Source organism: Triturus cristatus, chromosome 5_2, assembly GCF_964204655.1.
Source record: "Triturus cristatus chromosome 5_2, aTriCri1.1, whole genome shotgun sequence".
Taxonomy (NCBI): domain Eukaryota; kingdom Metazoa; phylum Chordata; class Amphibia; order Caudata; family Salamandridae; genus Triturus; species Triturus cristatus.
The window spans coordinates 273,693,569-273,720,284 of record NC_140588.1 but is presented as its reverse complement, the minus strand read 5'-3'; the positions used below and the strand labels follow the sequence as shown (position 1 = coordinate 273,720,284).

The 26,716-nt window shown below is 45.1% G+C and overlaps 1 protein-coding gene across 3 annotated transcripts in view; it reads left to right on the top strand.

Annotated features, from left to right (window-relative positions):
• The window catches only part of ATXN1 (ataxin 1), a 1,009,465-nt gene that overhangs the window by 418,978 nt on the left and 563,771 nt on the right, over nucleotides 1–26,716 (top strand). For all 3 annotated transcript variants that reach the window (XR_014962090.1, XM_085607037.1, XM_085607038.1), the window contains one exon: nucleotides 10,151–10,316. The gene's annotated coding sequence lies outside the window, so the exon portion shown is untranslated. The remainder of the gene's footprint in view (nucleotides 1–10,150; nucleotides 10,317–26,716) is intronic.

The following is a 26,716-nucleotide window of genomic DNA, read 5'->3' as shown; positions in this document are numbered from 1 at the left end:
TATAGCAGTGGGCGCAGAGGTACTGGCTTGTTTTCTTTGCTGTATTTTGTTATTAGTTTACCATTCCAAGAAAGCAACACATGGGTGAACTTGGAATGATGAACTATTGATAAAGTATAACAAAAAATATTCTAAGATAGCTACCTCTGTGTGCTACTGTAAGTGGCAGTGGAATGGCTTTTGTAAAACTTTTCTTCATGAAAAAAAGAACAATATGGCCAGCCATCTTAGAATAGCTTTTGCTATTAAGTACATCAAAGGCGGCCATCCTTGCCTATATATACTCACGTGCAAGCAACCATCATTGAATGGTTTTCAAATACTTTTTGATAACCAAGTATGGAAAACCCCATTAAAGATACCGCTAAAAGCTGTCCCTATACAGGATACGGTACTCTGCTGATGGCACCGAGAGATCCAGAAGCAGTGTTGAAGTAGAAAAAAAAAAATGTTCAAAAGAAGCAAAACATTTCCTCATCAGCCCTTACACTGAGGAGGATTACTTTTTCGAGGCAGTACACATTGTGCACAGGTTAAATGCCATCACGGTTAGTGGAGATAATGGATGAATTGTCTGACACATTGCCCTATTCTGTACGTGATCAAATGTGACGTTTGATTGGAAATTAACAGATGGATAGATGAAGATTGTTGACCAAAATCCCCTATATTTTTATATGCATTATATAATTTATATGTGTATTATATATTAGAACATTGGAATGTTGGTAGCTCCATTGAAAACAATGGAGTGCTCCGGGCTTATAATGGCTGGTATAAGCCCGGAGCTCCAACATTCCAATGTGTCTTTGTTCACAGCTCTGGCTGTGAACAAAGACTTCAGGGAGCCTGAGGGGATTTGAATCCCCTCACGCTCCCTGAAGGCTTTGTTTTGTTAGAACATTCTGCCCTCTAGTGGCAGAATGTTCTAATAGCCTTATAGCCCTTCGTAGCAGGGCTATACCGGCTTTTAAAGTCCCTCTGCTTTGTTAAAGTCCCTCGCCTTCGGCTCGGGCCTTTAACGCTGCAGCGGGCCTTTAACAGCCGGTATAGCCCGCTACGGCGGGCTATAAGGCTATAATAATTAAAAAAAAACAGGAATTGCCTGGTGAAAAAGCTGAAGCTGCCGTAAAGGCCATACCTTATAATTGGAGAATGGGGAAACCCTCATAGTAAAACAGGGGGTCACTTGAGTATATTCACAGCTACTGACGTTAGGCGGATCAGTCATTATTATGGAATCCTTGAGCATGCTGGCGGTCCGGGGAGCCACGTCAAGATTAGTCTCTCAGCCTCCAAAAGTATGGAAGGAACTGTAAGTATCAAGGCTTTCTGGGAGTTTAATGCTTGGCGTGTGAGCTATATCAGGAAATAATGAGATACAAACACTACAATCCATTCCCTTTCACTGGTGATTTTTCCAGAACCTATTTGTCATGTGTCCGGTTTCTCTGTGAGGAAAACAGTGCCTCAGATATTGTCTGCAGAGTTTAGATGGAAGCTGCCCTAAGATGTTTATACCTCCTGATGCATATTACCTCCACCTCCCTGGCCATAGCACCTCAGTGCAGGAGGCGTGTACGAGGCTAGCACAGAAAATCTTCCTTTGCGGCCACGGTCGGCCTGTGACAGAAAATAGGCCTAGGCAACAAAATAATAGTGGCCCTCATTAGCGAATCAGGTAGCTCAAAAAGGCGCCAGTATTTGCACATTGAAGCAGTTTTGAACTTGAAAAGACACACTGTACAGGTATTTTGCAATGTATGGGACACTTCATGCATTTCTGTCCGCTACAGGCAATGTTTTGGTAATATCAAGGAATTCCACAGGAACATACAGCCCATCAGACCATAAAGCAGGTTCACAAACAGCCAAAACAAGCATTGGCATAGCCAATAGGTCTCGCCTTTGGGACCTTATAAGTATTTAATCATGCAGCACAATATTCTTGGTGCAACAACATCAACTGTTGCATGGCTAAACAGTTATAAGGTCCCAAAGGCGAGACCTATTGGCTATGCCAATGCTTGTTTGTGTAACAGCAGGGACAGGAGATGTCATACAAATGTGAAATAACGGATTTACGTCCCCATGACACCTTTATGAGGGGGTGTTTTGGAAGCGCCTGGGAGTGTTTTCACAGCGCATGTGCCAATCACACAAACCCCATCGAGGAGCAGCACATAATGCCTGGATGTGTAGGGAGGGAGCAGCAAGCCTTGTGTTCTTTGGCAAGCTTAGTTTTTTAATAAAGTTAAAACCGGTTGGGCAGATCTGACAGGCAGGGGCTGGAACTCCGGCTCACCCACCGATTCCCTTACGGAAACACAAGCTGAGCTGTTTATCTCTTTCTTACAGTTATGTGTGCGTTTAGGATGGGGGGTGGGTGTTTGCGTGTCGGGTGCCTTGAAAAACAAAAACAATCTGGATAATCAACTGCTATGAGCCTGCTTGGGTGGGAGCGTGCACAGAACTCCCCAGTGATGATAAGATGCTGCACATGGTGGTCCGGCGTGGCAGTCTCTGATTTATGGCAGTGTGTGGCTATAGAAGAAAGGGTGCCGGGTGGATGGCGAGATAAAGATTGTGTTAAGAAACTGTAGATACAACGTGAGGTTGGAGAGGCGCGGGGAGCCGAGGGCTGAGAGGGGCGAGTACAAGGGAAGAAGAGAACGGGAGGCAAGACTTGTGCTGCTGGCTGCCAAAAAACGGCCATAAGCTACGGACGGAGTGTTCTGTCGTAGTACAGCTTGGGGGGTATTCAAGAGGGCCTGGAAAGAGCCACGGTACCACTGCTTGAACGCAAAGCCTCTGTACCCCGCAAAGCCTCCGTACCCCGCCAGGCGCTTTAAATATTACTGTCTGCAAGGCCTGGCTCCAGCGACAGAATTTAAAGATGATGGCGGCGTGTGGAGAAGTGTGAGGCTTGAGAAGGACACAGCTAGTGGGCAGGAAGGGGGTGAAGAGCCAGAGAACCTGGGGGAGGGAACTGGGACCATAGTACAAGGGACACCATTTCAGGCGGGGCTTGAGCCTGGACACAGGGGGAGAATGCGAAGAGAGATTAGAACTGAGACCAAAGGAGCAAGAGCCAGTGCGAGGAGAGACAGAGACGGGACCCGGGGACGGTGGGGGGCCAAAGGAGAAAGTAGGACAGGAAGAGACCAAGTATGCCTCTCGGTGAGTCATGAAAGAGGGTTAGGGGCAGTATGCGATGAGACCACGGTACAGAGGAGAGTGAGACAGTCACCTTCAGCTCCGCCATCTTGCGACATTGTGGGAGAGACTGGTCCCATCTGACGCTGAGGCAGAGCGGGCAGAGCGAGAGGGAGGGAGGAAGTAAAGTGGCGGGTGGGGCGCGTAGGACAGGAAGAGAGCGAGTATGCCCCTCGGTGAGTCATGAAAGAGGGTTAGGGGCAGTATGAGATGAGACCACAAATATTCACCACTGTGTAAACAAAAGCGGACGCCGTAATGTATATAAGCATGTTAAGTGTATAAATACAAAAGCGGGTGCATGGCGCCCCAAAACGTATGTACGTGCCTCAATGTAAACAAGCATTGGCCGCGCGGCCGTGAAGCTGACACGGCCGCGCATCCCGCAAAAGTGATCGCGATCAATGGAAGAAAGACAGATGGCGGCTGCGCGTGTGCACGTTCATGTGCACGCAAGTTTTAGGCCACCAAAAGCCTGTGGCAGCACTTTGAAAACCCAACTACTAAATGTCTTGCAGCGCATGCGCTGGCTCAGGCGAGACCTAAAAACAGCCCATGCACTGACCTGTAAATCTAGCCTCTCGGGCATTGCCCGGTTGCCCAGTGGGCCTGTCCGGCCTTTAATGCGGCATATAGGGAAGAGTCTTGAGGGGTCCTGATGGTGGGTTCTTTTTGTTGCCGCTATCTTTCATCATTTTCTCCTCACCCGGACTTCAGAAAATCTGAAACCGGCTCTGAGGAATGGATAGAGGAAAAGGACAATGACATTGATATATTTCAATAGGTGAGACATTTCTTTTGCACTCCGTGGCACTTTGAACAGAATCTATGTCACGCAAGTGACTATGGGGGTCCTTTAAGAACACTGCAGCTTGGGAAGTGGGAAATGGAATGAGTTGCACAATTTAAAGCAGAGACCCAAGCTTCAAAGATGGCGACTGGATTAATGTATCTGGTTATATACCTTTGCTGTGGCTTGGATTTACATGCAGTGGCGTCCGTTAAGTTCAACTGGGGGGGGGGGGCCCACACGTGTGTGCGGACGCACACACACACACATGAACGCTCACTTACACCCATGCATTCACATGCAGACATGTGCTCGACACCCATTCACAACAATCACATATGCACATACATTCATACATACACGCACTAGTCAATTAAATCACAACACTTACCTGCTGCAGCTCTCGGAGAGGGAAGTCTCGGAGGTGGCAGGATGGTTGAGACTGCTGCCTCCCCTCATTGGCTGACCTTAGATCAGCCAGTGTGGGAAGCCAGCAGTCGCTACCTCGCCACAGAGTAGGATGGGGTCAGAGAGACTGCTGACCCCACCCACTCTGTGATGAGGTGACAGTGCCTGTGACATATCTATCTATCTATCTATCTATCTATCTATCTATCTATCTATCTATCTATCTATCTATCTATCTATCTATCTATCTATCTGTCTGTCTGTCTATCTGTCTGTCTGTCTGTCTGTCTGTCTGTCTGTCTGTCTGTCTGTCTGTCTGTCTGTCTGTCTGTCTGTCTGTCTGTCTGTCTATGTACAGGGTTTTCCCTTGAGTCCTATGTCACTATGGTGGGGGCGTCATAAAACCACAAGCATTTGCGAGAGTTTAAGCTATTGTCATTGTCATTTCTAATGCCAATAGCTCAAAGTCTTGCAAATGTGAGACCACTTTAATGGTGGCCGCGCCCCTTTCTTTAGATGCTGCTCGCCATATTCAGGTTGCAGTGCGCCGCGTCTAACCAAAGGGGCACAGTCACCATTAAAGTGAAAGCATGGCATGGGGTGCTTTTACAAAAAAAACATGTTTGTGAAGTTCACAAACAAATGTTTTTTTTTGTAAAGGTGCCCCATGCTGTGCTTTCAGTTTAATGGTGGCAGCGTGCCTTTGTTTAGATGCGGCTCGCTGTAACCTGAATACGGTGAGCAGCGTCTAAATAAAGGGGCGTGGCGACTATTAAGCTGAAGGCATGTTATGGGGTGCTTCCATTGAAAATAAAAAAAAGGTTTCGTAGCACGGCCGCTAAAGTTAAAGCGGACCGCTCTGACAAATGCAATAAATAAACGGCTGTAAAAGCAAACCGCGCTGGCAAATTAAATAAATAAAGAAGTGTGACTGCTGTACTTAAAAGCAGATCACGCTGCAGTAAATAAATAAAGAAGCACGGCCACTATAGTTAAAGCGTACCACCATTACTAATTAAAATATAAAAGCGGGCGGCATGCTGCCTTGTAGGAAAGCACGTCGTGGGTGGAATTGGGGAACATCATTAAAGAAAATAGTGCTCACAGACTAGATAAAGCAGGCCATGTACCAACACAAGTAAAAAGCCCAGTACTCATGAGAGGTTACAAATGTAGACACGGTGGTACCAAGGAGGGACTACTAAGCCTACTCATGAATCAAATGCAGCGATTTAGAAAGAACAGTACCAGGAGCCAATTGAAAAGATGGGTGGGAAATGGGCAGAGCTTCAAGTCCCTACCTGAATACAGCATGCCTCGCAGAGCAGCGCATGCGCCGCCCAGGCTCGACCTAAAAAGGTAAAAAGATATTCATATTACACAGCACCAGGTGAGATTATTAAATCGATCTTAACCATATAAACCCTCTGCTGAGGGAGGAGCAGAGTTTTTATATTGTTTAGGTCCATTTGATTATTTCCCCTGATAATGTGCAACATGACCACTATTCATGTTATTCCCCTTTTCTACTTTTAGCTTATATAAACATTAATTCAGGTAGTTGTGTAGTCTACCATTTCTGTAAAAAAAAAAAAAATAGAAATCAAGGCCTGGTTATCATATCCACAAATATGTTCATCATTATATTGTTGCAAGACTAGTTGTGAGAGTCCTGTGATTAAATACATTATGCTTATCAGAGGTGCTACCATGGGGGGAAAATAGCTAAATTCCCCCAAGCTAAGTAATTCAGTGTGCCATTGCTGACTCCTACCTTGGCACTACACTCATCCTCTGCTGCCATCTTGATTCCATTCTCCATCCTCCCACTCATCTTGGTGTGGAAAGCTCTTCACTTTTAGGTCTCACACAGCCAGTATGCCAGCTGGTGCATCCAAAGCGAAAGACATCTGGATGACTGAAGGCATAAAGAATATGTGTGTAAGTGATACCCCTACTATGTACCACTAACACTAGAGGCCCATTGGTTGGTCGTCGGGTAAATATATATAATTGTAATTGTATTTATTTAGTGCTTACTACCACTGATAAAGCGTCAAAGCTCTTTTTGGCGAGTAGCACACTACTCCGGAACCCAAAAATGATTATTGGTGAATTAGTATAGGGAGATATGAAATTAATTTGAGCGATGGATATGTGAGTTTGTTATTTGGATAGAAAAAGGATAGTGGAGAGTTAGAAGAGAGAAGGGTTTGCATTTGTATAGCGCTTGCAACTCCTGATGATGTGTTGAAGCGCTAAAGAGTCTGACTCTCTTCTAGGCAGTAGGTACGTCAGAAACCAGACAACGGTATTGTTACAACGCGGCTATTAGTACACTAGTATGTTTAAAACGACCCACCATTACAATGCAGTCTTTTACCACGCATATGCCTTTACCACACATGCTATTACAATGCAAAGGCATGCATGGTAAAGGCATACACTTGGTAAAAGTGATTAAGGTTAGTAACACTACCCCTGTCCGACTCCCTACCCCCTGGCCCACAGCACTTGCCGTACCCTAAACCCTAAAACACCGCCCCTGCACAAGCCCCCCAGAACCCCAGTCCTCTCCTTATCCCTAAACCACTACTCCTGCACGACCCCCAATCCTTTCCCTACACTACACCCTAAAACACTACCCCTGCATGACCCCCGGCCCTCAGCCCTTACCCTGCCCTAAACCCTAAAACATTACCCCTGCACGAGCCCCTTGGCCCTCAGCCCCAAAATTATTAACCCTCACCCCAGGCCCAATCCCCCTTATCTTTATCTCCTGGTGGTTCATGCGGTGCAGGCAGCTCATCTGAGGGGCAGTGCACGTTGTTGTGAGGAAGCGGAAGAGCCTCCGTTTCCTCACAACGACGTGGATTGCCTATATTTGTTTATAACGTATGTGCTTTTACCATACATACATTTAAAACGAAATTTGTTGTAAAGGCATGCGTGCTTAAAGCACATACGTTGTAAAAAAATGCATAGTAAAGTCTACTCGTTGTTACAATGCATGTGTGGTAACGCTTGCGTTGTAATGGTATGCGTGGTAACAGCCGGGATGTAATGGCTATTACCTGGGCAGCAGTGGCGGTTGGTGACATATTAAATAGGAGAGGTGCAAAGAAATGATTTACAAAACAAATAAGTACATACTTTTTCACTTACCTTACACTGCACATCCTTGATGTCGTCCTTGATGTTCTGCAGCACGTCTTCAATGTTCCTGGCTCAAGACTGAGCACGAGGTCCCACAGTCAACTCTCTTATCCAATCAAGAAGCTGCTCTCATGCTCTGAAGCAGCATGAGTGAAGCATCAGGATTGGATGGAGCGGGCTGGCTCTCCGCTCTGAAAGGCACTGGAGGCCTGTGCCAGCTCTCCAACCCAGCTGTCTGAGCCAGATGGGTTGATGAGGGTTGAATTGCGCATGTCGGTCTGGCCATAGACAGGTAGCTGGCCAAACCAATATGAGCACTGCGAACTGATGTGGCCACTCCTCACTGCTGCCAATCAGCCCCCACTCTCCATTTGCTGGCAGAGAGTAAAAAATAAGATGGTAATAAAATAATTTGGTTACCATTTTATTTTTCATGCTTTCTGCACAGCAGTGTTGTGGGGGCGACTCTCCTACACTCCTATGGAGGAACTGTTGCTGGGGGCAGTGGTTGAATTGAGCCAGTGGTTTCCGGTGCTCACCACTAGCACTTAATTGTCAATTGTCAACACCGGCGCTTGTGACAGTCTGCCACATGGTGGCCCTGTCTCAGATGACCACAAAAATAGTCAATTATTAATTCAATATACATTAAAAATATCAATTACCTGCTGCCCAAGCCATTCTTATAGCGTTGTTGTCCTGGAACAGTCTGAAATATCACACTTGTAGGAGGAGTGTGATGGTTAGTAGTTGTGTTGTTACTATCACTGGCAGCATGGCAGGGGCAAGCTGCAGTGGTCTCCTGACGAGAGCCTTGGCACTTATTTATTTACAATTTAAGCACTAGCTGGGGGGCAGTCACTCAGGCATCCACTTGCAGAGGAATCTCTGTAGCTCTTTTCAGATACAAAGCTGCATAGTAAAACGTTGGCCCAGTGTCTTCAAGCAGCTGGTCCTTTTTCAACTAACATGCTGTTCCTGGCGGAAATGTGGGCTGTTACCTGCACTGGGAAGAGCGCATTTGTTGGGATACTTCCCACTGTCCCACACTGCTGTGGGTTTGTGTTGTCTAGTTGAAACGAGAGGGAGCTTTAGAGCACCGTGATATCCCCCAGGGAATGGGTGATCCACTTTATAAAAACCTAATAATAATAGTAATACTGCACCCTAACGGAAGTGTGTGACATATCCATCATATGGCCACAGGAGGCTAAACGGAGTATTGTTGACCTTATGAAGCATTCTCATGACATGGTTGTTAATTAGGGATTTGTAAGTGTCATCGCGAAGGGCTGGGCAAATGTTTCTGGTGTCCAGAAGTTGCACCCTAACAGCAGTGGCCATGGAAGTGATAAAAGAGGGATAGCTGAAGAAGGACTGAAATTGTACCCCTAGATTCTTGGTTGAGGGAGAGGGTAGGAGTGAGTCAGGAATGAAGGAGAACAAAGTATTCAGAGAAGCGTTGAGAAGAAGCAATGTAGTAGAATATTTGAGACCTAGTAGGATGATGGATAACATAGAAGAAGTCCTTCTGCAGGCTGCTGGATTGAGACAGTCGGAAATTCTGGATTAAAGGCAGGGGGTGATGAATGGGTAGAGCAAGAGTTGTTCGTCACAGGCCCAAAAACTGACGACGGGCCAATGGATCGGGTGACCTCACGGAGGGAGGTGGTGGAAAGGGAAAAGGGAGATTGTTTTGAGTTTGAAAAAGTCAGACAGGGTGCACAAGGAGTTGACAAATTATGTCTGAGAATAGTTTGGGATTAGATTTGGCCGTGAGAAGGCTGTGAGATAAATGAAGGAGGACAGAGGGAAGGCAGCACACCAGCTGCAACATGGACACTGAGGTTCTTCCTGAAGGAGGGGGATAGGAAGTGAAGATAGGGGAAAAGAGCACTTGCTGATAGGTTGTGACAGGTCCATGCAATGGTTTATCATTAGTTGTAAAACAAATGGTACTCCACCGCCCAATCCAAATGCAAATCAGAGATGGCAGACACTTAAAATACTACATGGCAGTGGTTCTTAACCTTTTGACTTCTGTAGACCCCCACTGAGTCATTACTGGGATCCAAGTCTCTACTTTGTCCTTATTGGAAGCCGTTGGCCCCCAGCCTAAGCAATTTCTCTGATATGAACTGCAAAACAATACACAAAAATACAAAAACAAGTATACATTAAATAAATGTTTAAATATCGAAATTTTCTGTATATTATTAACAAACAAATGTGGAAAGGTTTCAAATTTTCGGTTTTGCTTCTTTATTCATACATATATTATTAATTTTAATTGATTAATTTTAATATTAAATTTTGTCAAACAGTCGCAGATCCCTTAGTATGCTTTGCGGACCCTCAGGGGTCCTCAGACCACAGATTAAGAACCACTGCTATATGGTGTCCATTGATATCCATCGCCAGAACCTCACCCGGTTCAATCGTTTTAGCTCCTTTCTTGGTAAAGATACCGTGTCTTAGCTTTATTAGCTTTTTATTCCGATTACTTGTTTTCGCTGACCACAAACCTTTACCCTCCCAGCATTCCGATTGCCTGAGGCCTTTTATTTTTCTCTTTTTAAGGCTGGTGCTGTAGGAAGACCAAAGAGGCGGAGAGTGAGCTCAAATAAGAAAGAAGGGAGCGAAGCAGGCAGAAAGGAACCCCCATTGCCTGGAAAAACAGGGTGTCATGTCCTTGTTCAGAAGATCCTGACTTTAAAGCCAAGCTCCACCGCCAGTGAGACAAAAGGTAAGGTCGTTATGACTTTTAGCAGAATATTATTGTGTGATTGCATTGTGCAGACCCCCCAGGATATTGCGGCAGGAACTAGTAAATTTAGCGGCACAAATCTGGAAATTTAGCTGCATTTTGCGGCACTTTATTTTGATATAGCAAAATCCTGGAGGGTCTGATTGTGGGTTGATTAATTTCGCTCTGTGTAGTGAATGCTTCAGCCTTGAATCGGCTGTGGCTTTTTACTAGCATAGTGTTACACCCGTTTCACAAAGGTGTGGTATAAGTGTGTGTCAGTTAAGTGAAGCACGAGTTGAGCTTACCCATGAATACACTTTACAAGTACTGTCACATTTTGGTACGTTCCCACGCAATTCCGGTATGATGTACGCATGACAAAAATTAAATGTGTATATGTAGGGTAATAAAAAAATTCTGACTTTTGAAAATATTATAACAGCTCATTCTGCACAATGCACACACCTGTAGCTTTAGGTCCGTTGTGGTATTGTGCAGTATTCTTCCCTTCACAATTTTTCCCCGCAGAATATTTTTTCACCGAGAAGACATATCTTGCAGATCAGGGAGCGATTTGTGTAATTGAGCACACTTTCTGCATATCTTATTCTAAATTCATTCTGGTGTAAATTGAGTTCTCGGATTAACATTGCAAATGCATTTTTAAATACGCGTGACTGCTACAAATGTTACTTCTACTGGACCGATAACGAGGAAGTGTGTAGATACATGATGGCATGAATTTAGGACTTTGGTTGATATCTCATCATCTTAATCCACCTGCTATGACCTACTTCCCTTTTTGGGTCTATCCTAAGACAGCACCTGCATGAACTTTTCTTACCTTTCAGTGGGCTTAGAGGCCGCCCAATGCTTACCCTTAATTGGCTGCATTGTCACGCTCATTTGCTTGCTTATTTGTCAGCTTCCTCGTGCTTCTTTCCTGTGCATGTGCTTGCCCTCCCTTATGGCATGGATGCATTACTGTGTCCTTCCACTGCTTGCTTTTTCAGGTGCTCTTTTTTTCTTTTTATTTAAGCACTCAACAAGCTTCAGGGAATCTCTCTGGCCATCTGACTATCCCATGCCATCTAGTACGGGTCTACCAGTTAAAAATTTGGGGGTCCGGTTCGATGAACAGTTGTCCTTTTCGACTCAGATCAAAAAATTGGCGGGGAGTTGCTTTGGGATATTAAAGTCTCTCAAGAAATTCCTTCCACTTCTACCAAGACCAGCGAAGGAAACAGTGGCCCGCGCACTGATCCTTTCTCGGGTTGACTATGCCAATGGGCTGTATCTGGGCCTTCCTGACTATATTCTTAAAATATTGCAGGTGGTCCAGAATGCAGCGGCCCGGCTGGTGCTCAACATTCCTACTAGGAAGAGTATCAAGCATCAGCTGTGCATGCTGCATTGGCTCCCGGTTAGGAAATGTGTGGAGTTTAAGGCCTTGGTCATAGCGCATCGCGCTTTGCATGATGGAGGTCCTCTATATCTTAGAAAGCGTTTTGCTTTCTATTTGCCCAGTAGGCACCTGAGATCGTCATCTCAGCTGCTTGCGCAAATTCCGCGTGTGAGCCTCCAAAGAATGGGGGGCAGATCACTGGCTGTTAGGGCAGCCACGGCTTGGAATTCGTTGCCTTTCTCTTTGCGTGGCATCCAAGATCTGGGGCAATTCAAGAAACAGCTCAAACCTTTCTGTTCTAATTATTCTCTTATTCGGCACCTCGCAGGCTCGCGCCGGGACACTCCTAGGAGTAGCTGCGCGCGTTATAAAAAACTGAATAACATAACATGTGTTTTTCAGCTGTCTCATTCTGATACTTCTACCCCCTCCATGTTTCTCACTCCCACCCAATCCCTATTATCCATGTGCGTGCCCCAGCCCAAACCTCCATTGTCTGTATGCTTTCCCCAGCCCCAGCCGCCCACCCTCCATTTTCCCTGTGCTTGTCCATGTGCTTCCTCTAGTCCCTCCTGCTCTTCCTCTGTTGTCAGTGTACTGTCTCCCAGCAACACCCGCCCATCCTCCATTGTCCGTGTGCTTGCCCTAGCCCTCTCACCTACCCTCTGTTATCTCTCCCCTGTTGTCCGTGTGCTTGCCCCTAGCCCCCTACCCCACTCTCCATTGTCTGTGTGCTTTCACCAGCCCTTTCTGTCCACTGTCCATTGTCTGTGCAAATGGAGAAGTGGCTTGGGGAATGAGACAACACGCTTCATAGTGCTTTTATTTATTAGTTTTAGCCATGCTTCACAGTAGCGATACTGCTCTACAGCATGGCTACAAAACATTGCCAATACCCCTCATAGTGATGGATGCAATTCTACATTTAGTTCCTTGTTCTATGGGGCTCCACACTATCATTTATAACTGCTCAGAGCAGATGGTAAATGGGGCAAGGGCGGTGCAGACCAGGTGATTGGGTGGGTGGCAGGTGGATGCGGACATGTAAGGGGGGCACATTGCATACTCTCCCATGCCTTAGAAGGAGATCAGATGGGGACTATAGACTGGGACCAGGGTGTAGGTGCACCCCAATCCCAAAGCAATTTTACTGGATGGAAAATCACATGGTGGATTTGATTCAAAGCTGTTTCTCTTTTTGTGGCCCTACCAGCTCTGTTGGATAGGCCCAACCATCTTGCTATTAGTTTTTAAATTAACCTAATTACTAAAGGTACTATCCTACTATTTTTAATGGGTAAAATAGCCCTGCACCCTTGAATGCAATTGCAGCCAAGAACATTTTGCTCTTCTTGGCAGACAGCATCCCTAATCTTAACTTGTCTTTCGCAGAACCTCTGTAATCTGCAATCCATTGCTGCCTGATTGGTGTCCACTTCAGAATTTTTAGGTCTTCTAAAATGATATATTTGACACATCACAAGAAAAACACAACATTGTTAGTCTCTCATAGTTAAGGGGTGACAAAAAAGAAAGGCAGGATGGAAATGGTGCCTGCGCTAAAAACCCTATATTGATCCGTCTGAAAAAGGAAAGTTATAGCGCGAAAGAATCAATGAGGCCAAATGCCTACAGCCTATTGAATCCTTCAGAATCACAGAACTCCTCAAAACACAAACTGTGCTGTCACAGAAATTGATCATTAATTAGCCTCCTTATTGCTAACATCAGCAAAAAGTATAAAGACATAGCAGCTTTCATTTCCTAGTCAAAAAGCGCTTCCCAACCCTTTGGAAACACGCTGGCTACTGCTTCATTTCTTAAGGAACTTTCCCCTCCCACCATGGATGTGTTTTAGAAACTGTTTCACTGATGTGAATTCCTAGATGTTTATTGGCAAGACCTATTGTTTCAAATACTTTGCACAAACATAGAGTGGATGTTGGGTCAGCCCTTGCTCATGACTGGGTTTGTTGTCTGTCTCACTTCCATACACCTGATTTGATAGCCTCTCTCCTTATACTTGTGTTTGTCCTGCCCAGAAGCATTTTGGACAGTGTCTTGATTGGTTGAGGTATCGTTCCACTGCTGACGTTAGACCAGCGGCGGCTCCTCCACTATGGCGCAGGATCTTTGCCTCCCCTTGCTTGAGTGCCAGGCAGCAGACAGAAACAGGAAAATAAGATGATAATAAAACCATTTTATTATCATTTTTTTTTCTTTCTGCTGCAGGCAGCCAAGTCTGGGCGGGCGGGGCCATGAGGAGTCCTGGGGGTGTAGTGCACATTGTAAAGTGCGCATGAGGATTTGTCCGGCTGTTTAATGCCGTCCAACCCGTCATTACCTCTTTGATCTCTCTCCACCCGAGCTGTGTTATTCAGCTGGGTGGAGTAGGAGCACAGGCTCCTAGGCCCTGAGTGAGCGTTAAACAAGTCCAATCACAGCGCTGCTCTAATGAGAGTAGCGTCTTGATTAGCGTCTAGGAGCCTGCTCAGCGTGAAGGGACCCCGAGGGGAAGAATCCCGAGATGGCAGCCGGCAGTGTAGCAGCAGGTAAGTGTTTTTTAATGTATTTATTATATTCCCCCTACCCCTAAACTGCCCTCCCCAGGCTCACCACTGGTTAAGAAAGCGAGCCGCTATTGCATCAGACCATGTCATACAGTATGTGCAAAGAACGTTTTGTGCAGCCCCCCAACCACACATGCGCCTACGGTGGCCACCCTTTCCAGTCTGTGGCCTCGTCCTGTATTTGAGTTGTTTGACCCGGTGCCGGCAGTGAGCTAGAGCAGGAGGCCAAATGTCCGGCATTTTACCGCTTCCCGAAACATGACAAGGCTCACCAGGAGGATCTGAGCTCCCCGGAGGCAGGCCACGGCCTGCCTGGCAGGGTGCTGCTTTCTCTTCTTTCAGCTCCACAGGAGCTTTTCAGAGATATCTTCAGAAAGCCATTTGCCTTTAGATATGCTAATAGTAAAAGTGGACACCTACAGGTAAACAGCTCAGAGTGAGTGAATGAAAGCCACGCTGGAGGTTTGTCCTTGGAATATGCTCTTGGTGTTTGATTTTCCCATTCAGCCGGATTCAAATTACTCACATATTGTGCGATTAGAGCACAGAGACAGTATGATTTGCTTAGGATGACACATTTTGTTAAAGCAGGACACCTGGAGACCAGCAGCGGCTGCTCTGCTATGGTGGAGAAGCGTTGCCTCACCTGCCAGCAGCCAGAAAAATGAAATGATAAACTCTTGTTTATTATCGTTTTATTTTTCTCTCTGAGCCGAGGCTTGGGGCGGGGCCAGGGTGGTGACAGGCAGTAGGGGGAGTGGTAGGCACTCCCTTCCCTGCTCATGTGGGTTTGGCCGACCGTCTCAAGCTGGCCTGGAGAAGTGAGGAGCGCGATTCGGCAAGCGGGTAATTGTTTTTTTTGTTTTGTGTATTTGTCTCTCCCCCCTTCCCCACTTCCTCTCCCCGCCCGCCACTCCGTCATCTCACCAGCCGCTACTGCTGGAGACTTTCAATTGAGTACTACTTGTTCAAAAGAATATAACTTTCCCAGTATATTCCTTTGTGGTGAATACAACGTGAAGCTGGGTGGTGTCTAGCCCACTAGCACCCCCACCCACCATAAGGGTAAGATCTAGTCCAGTTTTTCTGTAACCACAGACCTGATAGAAGATTTCAGATTTGTTCTAAAAACTCCCCTAGATATGACTGATACCAGTCATTCTGAAAGAAATGTAAAGGCGCGGTCCTTTATTAGGTGAATGTCACTGTTTTGTAGGCCCTGTCAAGCTTTATAATACAGTGCTTATTTATAGAATATTTAGTCTCCATGATTAAAAGACTTCCACTGGACCAAACTACCTCTCATCCCCCTTTGCCCTTTTTCTGTGAATTTCCCACCTTGTATGGGGTCCTCTGCAAGTGTTTTTTATAGCACTTGTTACATGTATTGAGCCCTTTTCTAAGCTTTCCCAATATTTTCAAACAATAGGAAAAAGGAAGAAATGAATTGTGAAGCCTTTTTTGGGTCCCTGGCAGTAGGTAGTTACTGGGTAATATCCATGGTGGATATAGTTGTTTACCATTGGTGTTTCAGAAAAAACTATGGGCCCGATTCACAGAACTAACTTACTACAAAATCCTAAACTTACTACCATTTTGGTATTCACAGAAGGCACTTACTCATTTTGGTATTCACAGAAGGTACTTACTCATACTCATTTTGGTATTCACAGAAGGCACGTACTCATTTTGGTATTCACAGAATGCGCTTACTCATACTAACTTTATGTTCGCACTCGGGCCGGAGATTCCCGTCCCGATGGTGGAGATTCCGGCCTGATGGTGGAGATTCCGACCGGTGGCGGAGATTCCGCCACCGGCTGAAATCTCCACAACCGGGCGGGAATCTCCACCATCGGGCCGGAATCTCCACCTCTGGGCCGCAATCTCCACCACCGGGCCGGAATCCCCACCACCGGGCCGGAATCCCCACCACCGGGCCGGAATCTCCGGCCCGAGTGTCGACATAAAGTTAGTATGAGTAAGTGCATTCTGTGAATACCAAAATGAGTACGTGCATTCTGTGAATACCAAAATGAGTAAGTACCTTCTGTGAATACCAAAATTAGTAAGTGCCTTCTGTGAATACCAAAATGGTAGTAAGTTTAGGATTTTGTATTAAGTTAGTTCTGTGAATCGGGCCCTATTTCATTCCATTTACAAAAGAGTTATTCATTCTGTGGGCATCTTTGCACTGAATAATAGATAAGTTTGTAGAAGAAGGAAGTGGGTGCCACCACGGTTCACACACAAATAGACAGGACCCAATTGTAGTTACTGACACAACCCTAGTCGGTGGTTTCACCCAAAGGCCACAGGAATCAGATAGATATTCACAAGATAAAAGGGTTTTGTGCCTTCAAAATTCACATCAATCTCAGGGTTGGTATAATCCCAAAATTTAAGTTGGTATCTGCACAACTTAATATGGTCTGACCGCATTTAGTTTCTGCACGGCATCCCGTTGAGGGATGCAGGATTTATCCAAGGACCTTTTTCGACGTATAGCCTGAACTACTTGGCATACCTTTTGGACGATAAGCATGAATAACTTTACCATGACCTTTTTGCCTTCAAAAAGCCTTGGCCAGCCGGCCACTGGGCGAAACACGTGTCGGCTGTTTGTGTTCTCACCTGCAACTTAGAAAATTATAAATAAAAAGGACTAAAAATACAATGACTTTCTTGTTTCCTTCCTGTACACCACAATAACAGACCATATTAAGTTGTGCGGATACCAACTTGCATTTTGGGATTATACCAACCCTGAGATTGAAGTGAATTGTGAAGGCACAAAACCATTTCATCTTGTGAATACAGAATAATAGATGTTTATTGTTACCCAACTCAATAGTACTCATTTTATCAACTTTAGAAGGATGAAAGACTGAGTAGACCTACCAGGATTTGAACCTGTGTCCATTCGATCAAACACAGGCCCCTAGAGTAGACGCATTATTCCACTAAGCCACTAGACCCAACTGAGTCTGGTCAATAGCAAGGAGTTAAGTCTTACTCAAAGTAGTGGTAAGGAACTGGACCTAAAATATAACAGTTATTGCACTCAATAGGCTCAACAAACAGCTAAGTTATAGCTTTCAAAAGGACCTGATTTAGAGATGGTAGTTATGGATGGCATTCCAAAAAATGTGTCTTGTAACTCATAGCCACCTGCGTAATCGAAGAAACGTCTTCTGGTGTATCTGCATGTGCAAAGTGTCCTGCGAAGTTACTCTGAAAACTGTCTACCCTATCTGCCCCCCTTCTCTTTCATTCTTTTATCCCTATCTCCCCTCGCCTTTGTCACCCACCAACCAGTGCATTCTTTCTCCCTCCATCCCCCTTGGTAATTTTGGGGCACTTGCTGCACTTTAAGTGGGTGGCCCTACTAAAATTTCCTGTGGTTATTTCAACATGGCTGCCCATTTGTGTGCGTACACAGAGTACATCTTTAAATTTTTATTTTTATTTTAACTAAGTCCGTTAAAATTTGGCTGCTGTGGATGCATGCACGAAATATAATGGTTTGAAAGGCAGCTGGCACAAATGTGCACTCATTCACAGGATCATCTCTGATTGGAATTTGTAATAAACAAAACAAAACAAAAACAAGATGAAAACTGTAGAAGTGCACGCCTATGAAATGGCCGTCTATAAATGCATTTCATACTCTGAAATCCCATTCAAAGATGGCCACAGTGAATGTGCACGCATTCATGGCATCCACCTACTAAAATAACACATTTGCAAAACAATAGGTTTCACAGCTGAGACCTATTGGCTTTACTAATGTTTGCTGATGTTCTCCTTCACATGTTTTCATGGTCCTAATAATCGCACTTTGTGGCAACCCAATCATTTGTGGCTTTAGTAGCAGCTCCCTTTCTAAAGGCTGTGTGTACTAAAGTACTAATCCTTCTTGTTTTTAGGTCGAAGCTTACCGTCTCGTGTGCTGATGACATCTTAGGGACATTCTGAAAGCTTTCCTGGGAATGCATTCCACTCGTTGCTTACCATTGGCTCGAGTTTGGCCCTCTCTTGCCCAAACCCTATTTATTGTATTCGTATTCGTCCACTAGTGCTCGATGACTGTAAACAGGCCTTAAAATCGTGTTCTTATCTTGTCACATTTGCTGAGAAGCCATTGCTAACAACATCTTAGGGACATTCAGAAAGCTTCCCTGGGAATGTATTCTGCGTGTTGCTTACTATTGGCTCGAGTTTGTCCCTCTTTTGCCCAAACCCTATTTACTGTATTCGTCCACTAGTGCTCGATGACTGTAAACAGGCCTTAAAATCTTGTTCTTATCTTGTCACATTTGCTGGGAAGCCATTGCTAACAACATCTTAGGGACATTCAGAAAGCTTCCCTGGGAATGCAATCCGCGTGTTGCTTACTATTGGCTCGAGTTTGTCCCTCTTTTGCCCAAACCCTATTTACTGTATTCGTCCACTAGTGCTCGATGACTGTAAACAGGCCTTAAAATCTTGTTCTTATCTTGTCACATTTGCTGGGAAGCCATTGCTAACAACATCTTAGGAACATTCAGAAAGCTTCCCTGGGAATGCATTCCACGTGTTGCTTACTATTGGCTTTGTAACTCACATTTGCTTGCTTTCTATTTGCTAGCTCTGTTTATTTTAGGCTGTCCAGCTCGAGCTTGTCCCTTCCCTTGACCAAAAGCATTGAATGTTTGGGCCTCTGTGAGCTATGGCAATTGAATATAAGCAAGGGCGTTTTTTAAGAAAACAGTGGACAAATGCAAGGGGCAGAAAAGTTGGCTGGAGGACAAAAGGGCCCTATCCAATCGAGCGCACTGGTGCCGGGTGCTAAACTACTACCACGAGTGGCTGGTGCTGAACTATTATGAGACCCAAAAGAAGCCGTCTTATTCTGAGGCAGCATACTCAGTTAACATCAAGAGAAAGTTTATGGTGATGAGATTAGGCCTGCTTCCCAACTTGGACTGTATACCCAAATGGCATGTCATCTGTCTTTGCCCACACATACTTGTGCACCAGAGGGCCCTGTTATGCAAGGAATTCATCTCCTTAGGAATAAGAACCTGTAGGTTGGTGGTTATAGAGTCCCTAAACCCGGGAAACCTTATGTTGAACTTCCGGATGGTGCAGTTCTTTGATATTTTCAAAAATTTGATAAAGGTACTTCTTGAACTGGGCCGCTGAACTGTTTATGTCAATGGGAACTATGTACGGGACTGGGTGAAATTTAGCACTTTCTAGCCCGGGCTGGCGAGCTCACATGAGTTCTAGTGGGGCACTAAAACAATTTCCCTCAAACCTAGGCTGAAGCGCCATGATACCTGATTTTGGTACCTTCATTCTATGTGGTTCATGAAGCCTACAAATATATGGTTCTGCCAGGGCTCAGGTTGGGGAACTGGCTGGCATCACCCCGTCCAAACTGTGTTAGTAACATTGTTCCACTGCATCATGCACGTTATTGCTCAACCCACCTGTGGCTACACCTGGGGTGACGCGGCCACTTCGTGGAGCTTTCGCACTTTTTTAACACCGACAAGTCTCAATGGGATCTTTGTCTTTCAGCTGTTACCCACTGTTGCTCTGATTGATGCACTCTATCACCTGAGTTTTAACTGTGTTATGTTGTGAATAGGAAATGTTAAAAGGATATGTTTTGTTGTTTAGAATTTGGACCTGGTAGCACTTTGCACTTTCTGAGGGTATCTATATTGATTTACTGCACTGTGCACTTAATCGCTTAACCCACTGTTGGTGTTGTGGCATACTTTTTTTAATCTGCTGTAATATTAGGGGAAAGGTACCATCCTTAAATGCTAGGTTTGTATACGTTTTAATGGGATTGCCTATTACTCGCTGCTATGGTCTGATTGTTGTCATTTAGTTTTCGCTCCTAATGGGCTTTTATAATTGTTATTATACGGTCTTGATAAATTATTATAATGCTTCTATGTTTAGCGTTTTTATTAACTAATAAACTAAATTGATTGATACTGTATTTGTCCACAATTGCTCTATTTCTGTAAACAGGCCATACATCTTGTTCTTATCTTGTCACCTTTGCTGTGCATTCAAAGACAGAGGTCATATGTGAGCCCTCTCTTCCAGGAAACTTGATGTTTACTTATCTTTCTCTGACTTCAAAGTAAGAGGATTAATGCGACAATCATGCTAGCTCCAGGGGGTGCTGTATGATGTTATTTTTCTCTAGCACACAAGAAAATGTAAATGTCTGTTAATGAACTGCTGATATTTCAAAATTAGACAAACCCAAATCAGGCCAATTTTAGTTAATTCTGAAGTGTGGTGGAAACAAATATTTTAAAAAGTTCTAAACAAATCAATCCACTAGGTGATGATATTTCCAATCATTTTCGTTTGTGCGCTGTGTACTTTTATCAGCAAAGCTGTATGTCTGTGCAAGTGTAAAGGTCATTTCAATTGAAGATGTGTTGTCTATAGATAGTTTAAGTGTGCTACCACACCATGCATATTCCACTCTATGGCACTGCTGTTTACTCTGCACCACTCCACGACACTGCACTCTACTCTGCACCACTCCACTTTACACCACACCCTGCACTCTACTCCACTCAGCACCACTCCATCTACGTCTCTACTCTGCACCACTCGACTTTATGCCAATCCACTTTATGCCACTCTACACCTCTGCACTCTACACCACTTCAGTCTCGTGTATTCTACACTACTCTGAGAACTCCATTCTACACCACTGTGTAACACTTCACTCTATGTCACTGCACTGCAGTTGACGACAATGCACTCTACTCTGCACCACTTCAGTCTACAGTCGTGCACTCTATGCCAATCCACTGTAAGCCACTCTAATCTACTCTGCACAAATGCCCTCTGTGTCACTGCACTATATACCTCTTTATGCCATTACTCTACACCACTCTAGGCCACTACACTCTACCCTGCACCACTCCACTCTATGCCACTTAACTCTACTCTGAACCGTCCACTCTACGCCACTTTGCACCACTCCCTTCATTGACATTTCACTCTATGTCACTGCGCTGTACTCTGCACCACTGTAGTCTACGCCACTACACTCTACACCATTACACTCTACGCCACTCCACTCTGCAACACTGCACTCTCTGCCACTGAACTGTATGCCACTCTACTCTGCACTACTATACTCTACGCCACTGCACTTTACAGCACTCCATTCTATGTCACTGCACTCTACGCCACTCCTCTAGACTCCACTTCACTCTGCCTGCACCACTCTATGCCACTCAATTCTATGCCACTCAACTCTGAACCACTCTATGTCTCTGCACCCTACTCGGCACCACTCTACACCACTGCCCTATATGCCACTCTACTTTGCACCACGGCACTCTACTCCACTGTATTCTACACCACTAAACTCTATGCCACTCTTTCTCTGCACTACTGCACTCTTTGCCACTGCATTCTACTATGCACCACTCTAATCTATGCCACTGCATTCTACGACGGGGAATTTCTTGCCACTGCACTCTATGCCACTTTACTCTTCAACACTCTACACCAATGCACTCTACATCAGCCACTCTACTCTATGCCATTCCATTCCACTGTAACCCGCTCTATGCTATTACACTCTATTCTACGCCACTGCACTCTACATCACTCGGCTCTACGCCTCTGCACTACTGCATTCTTTGCCAATGCACACTACGCCACTGCACTCTATGCCACTCTCCTCTGCATCACTCCACTCTATGCCACTTCACTCTTTACCACTCCACTATACGCCACTGCACTGTATGCCACTGCGCTCTATAGCATCATACTCTACTCTGAATTACACTATTCCGCACCACTCTACTCTCCACCATTCTACGCCACTGCACTCTATGCCACTCTACTTTGCACCACTGCACTCTACGCTACTGTGCTCAACACCACTGCACCCTACAATGTTACACTCTAATCTACGTCACTGCATTCTATGATGCTGCATTGTACACTACTGAATTATATGCCACTGCACTCTACGCCAGTTCACTCTATACCTCTCTACACTGCTACACTGTAAGCCAATGAACTCTACAACAATCCACTATACCCTACGCCACTCCTCTGTACACCACGCTACTTGACTCCACTCTGTGCCACTCCAATACATAACACTCAAGGCCACTGCACTCTAGGACAATCTAGGCCACTGCAACACTCCACAGTAACGGCGCGTGGAGGGAGTGCTGCGGGGCGGGGTAGGGGCAAGGTGGGGGGTAGTAAAGTCCGGCTCACGGACGACCGAGTAATGTAAATAAATAAAACAATTTCATTGCGCACTCTGAAACGCCAAATGGCAATGCAGTGCGTGCAATGAAATTCGTTTTATTTATTTACACTACTCCAGTCGGCCGTGAGCAGGAGTTTACTACCCCCCCACCATGCCCCTCCCCCGCCCACAGCACTCCCTCCACGAGCCGCTACTGACACTCCATGTCACTCTCCTCTATGCCACCAACTTTTAGCAATGCTGAACAGCAGCCAGGCTCGCTGGTGTTCAACATGGCTAAAACACATTGGGTATGCCAATAGCTCTTGCATAAGCGATACCTATTGGCTTTGCCAAAGCTTGTTCAGTCTTCCACTCAATCCACTTTGAAGACTTCTTCAAAAGATGTGGCGATCTTATTAAGTCTAAAAGACTTTTTAGTTGTCTGACATGAAGGTCGTCCTCAACTAAATAATATTTCTCAAAGGAAGAAGGAACTTCCTCGGGTTTGATATTCACAAACTAATTTTAGAACCTTCCACCGATCACCATAGGTGATGTAATTAAGGTGCCTAAATTATTTGCGAAGCTGTATAGCGAAAGCTGTGAATCATTTTGAACCTGCCAAAGTCAGTATTGGCGTCTATCCAAGCCACTAATTTGACCTAGACTGTCAAGTGTTTGACTGTTAGTGTGTGTTCCTACATAATGTATGGGTGCTTGCCGGGATCTATAGACTACACATTTGCTTATGTACATATGTATAAAGATGTATAATTAGGCTGAAATCTGCTTGTGGGTGTCTTTGTGTTTTAGAGATATTTTTGTGCATGCATGTGCACACACAAAAAAACAGAAAACTGGTTCCAGTAATTTGCCAAGCCCAGACCTATTGGCTTTACCAGTGCTTGTTTTTAATGTACTTTATTTGGTGCAATAAGCAGAGTTGCAGTCTAGTTATTTGGCTTGGTGATCTGACTGATGTTCTTTTGTCTCAAGCCTTCTGTCACACATTTCTCCTGCCTTATAATATAAAATAACAACTACATACATTTAAAACGCACCCTGCAATATTTTCAAAGATCCTGATCTGAAGACTGAATCGTTTGTATCTGTCTCTTGTAAAACGAAAGCTATGATTTGATTTGATTTAGGATTTATTAAAGCGCCTGAATACCCTTCCAAGGGGTCTCTCCGCGCTAGCGAACTGCTTAGTCGGCCAAGAAAGAGGAATAGGTTAAAATAATCTAGTCTTCAGAAGCCTACGGAACTGCAGGTGATCAGAGCACTCACGCAAATGGATAGGTAATTGGTTCCAGAAGGTAGGGACTAAGTGGGAGAAAGCTTTTCCGCCCAGCCAAGATTTTTTGCAGCGTGGGACCATAAGTAGAGATTTGGTCCCTGAGCGTAGTGTCCTGGGAGGCTGGTATTTTTAAAATTTCTCTGCCAAATAGCTGGGGCCTTTGCCATTTAGAAATGTATGCACAATGCAGCAGATCTTAAAACGGATCCGCTTCCACACTGGCAGCCAATGCAGTCTCTGCAAAAGGGTAAGGGAGGGAGTAAGGGAGGGAGCGTTGGAGATGGAGACCAGTCGGGAAGCTGTGTTTAGGACCACTTGCAATTTGTTCAGAGATGCTTCACTGGCTGAGATCAGCAGAGCATTGTAGTAGTCCAGGCGACTTAGTACTAGGGCCTGGATAAGGGTTTTCCGAGTGGGCATGGGAAGAAAGAGAAATACTCTTCGCAGAAGACCTAGAGCATGGAAGCAGGCTCCAATGGTGGTAGAAGCCTGATCCTTCATAATTAGTTTCTGGTCCAGGCGGACGCCTACATTTTTGACCACGGTCTTGGGCTCCGGTGCAGGTCCCATTTCCGTTGGCCACCAGCTCGGAGACCATCTCGAAGGAGCATCACCAAACAGCATAATTTCCATTTTTACCGCGTTAAGCTGGAGAAAATTTTGCCTCATCCAGCTGGCAATGGCTTTCATACCTTCTGAAAAGATGGACTGAGCATTGGGTTTGTGTTTATCGAAGGATAACAGGAGCTGAGTATCATCAGCATAGGAGAGGGGTATAAAACCTAACTTCCTAAGTGAACCTGCCAGAGGAGAAAGAGAGATGGCAAATAAAGTGGGACTGAGACAGTCAGTTCCGTGGTCTCAGAGCGGAAGGGGCCTAAATTGATGGTCTGAGTTCTATGCACGAGGAAACTCAACATCCATTGTAAGGCTGTACCTTGAATCCCAGTTTCTCTGAGTCTCCTGAGCAGGATTTGGTGGGAGACGTCGAAAGCCGCTGACAGGTCAAACAGCACAAGTAGAACTGCCTGTCCATTCTCCAAAGAGTGTCTAATGTTATCCGTGACGTCAATCAAGGCTGACTCTGTGCTATGTCTAAAACCAGACTGAGATGGATCAAGACAGCCGGATTCCTCGACAAAGTCCGAAAGATGTTTATTAATATGTTTTTCTAACATCTTGCTCAGGAGAGGTAACAGTGAAATAGGACGATAATTGGTCAAGTCATCCATAGGAGCCCTAAGGTTCTTACATATGGGAATTATTTGTGTTGCCTTCCACTCAGTAGGGACTTGACCTTTGTTTAGTGAGAGATTAAGAATGGAGCAGATGGGAGTAGCGAGCTGTTTGGATAGTAGTGAGGTGATCCTTGTCGGGATTATATAATGCGGCTAACCTCACCAGAATATTAATGCTAACGTTATAACCCGAATACCATATGCCAATTTAAATACTGTCTGTGGCAGATTCTTTACATGAGTATACCACCAGCATGGCAGGATCCTGTTATACTTCATCAACTGCGTTACTGTTATAGTACAGCATCATGACATCTAAACCCTCTCATAAAGACTAAATTAGTAGATTAATAATCTCTATTAACCCCTTCAGCGCTGCGCGGATTCCCCCGCGGTGCTGAAGGGTTCTAGCGCGGGCGGGGCCATGACGGAACGGTTCCGTCATGAGCACAGCTCAACCGATGCTCATGACGGAACCGTTCCGTCATGAGCATCGAAGGGGTTAATCACAATTTTGAACGATTTCCTTTGGACAGCATCCCACTTTGACGGCCAGAGTCAGTCCTACGAGGGCAAGGATCTTGGTGTCATATTTGCTTAAGGACCTTGCAAGTTCCCTTGTACTGTCATGTTTGCACTACATTAATAGAGAATGCATAGCTATGTAAAGACTAAGGAATTCCATTTTCTGCCTTCTATTGGGCCTGGTACACTAGGGTGGTCTTTCCCCAGCTCTCAGCACACTACACTTGCTGCCACTTCCTAGTAAATTGATTTGATGGCTCCGTGAAATAAATTCAGCCTTTTATCTTCACCTCCCCACCTCAGTGGTTACCTAATAAACCCCTGGGATTTTATTTTTATTTTTTTTACAGAGTTTTATATAGCGCAAACTTGACCCAAAGGTATCAGGTATCAGAGCGCTTTACATTAGCACCAGTTGCGTTCCATGAGGACACATTCATTTTGGACACATTCATTTTTTTGTTAGGCACTGGGAGATTCAGTGATTTGCCCAGAATCACAGGATGTTCAGCGTCGTTGCCGAGACTCGAACCTGGTTCCCCAGATTCGAGGTGGCCCGCCCTATCCGTTAGGCCAACTTCTCTCCCCTAGAGGAGTTGCTAGAGAAGGTAACTTCTGCCCTGGCAGCAAAGCTGTCTCTGCACTAGCTGAACACAGTGGAACACTACTTGTAATTTCCAAGCCTTATGAGCCACGAACTCTTCAGAAAACATGCATATACTTGTTTATTTCCTAACTGCAGTTTAACTGTGTTCTTCGTATATTCTTGGCTAGCTTTGCCATAAAATCGCCTGTGCTGTCACGCTAGCGCTGTACACGTCCATATGCATGGCACGGTGCAGCATAACATTTTGTGAGGTATAATCAACATGTTCTCATCTCCTTTTCAGATCATGCACGGCTTATGCTTCAGTGAGCTAGCAACAGCGTGTAGAACACCAGCACTCTTCTGGCTGGCTGATCTCAAGAAGCAAGTCAAGGATGAATGTCTCCCAATTACATGCTACGTAAGCAGTATGCTTCAGTGTGTGGGTAAAAACCTGCTTAGAACACTAGCGCGCTATCGCTGCTTGAACTGTACGTGAACATCAACGTTCTGAATAAAACCTAA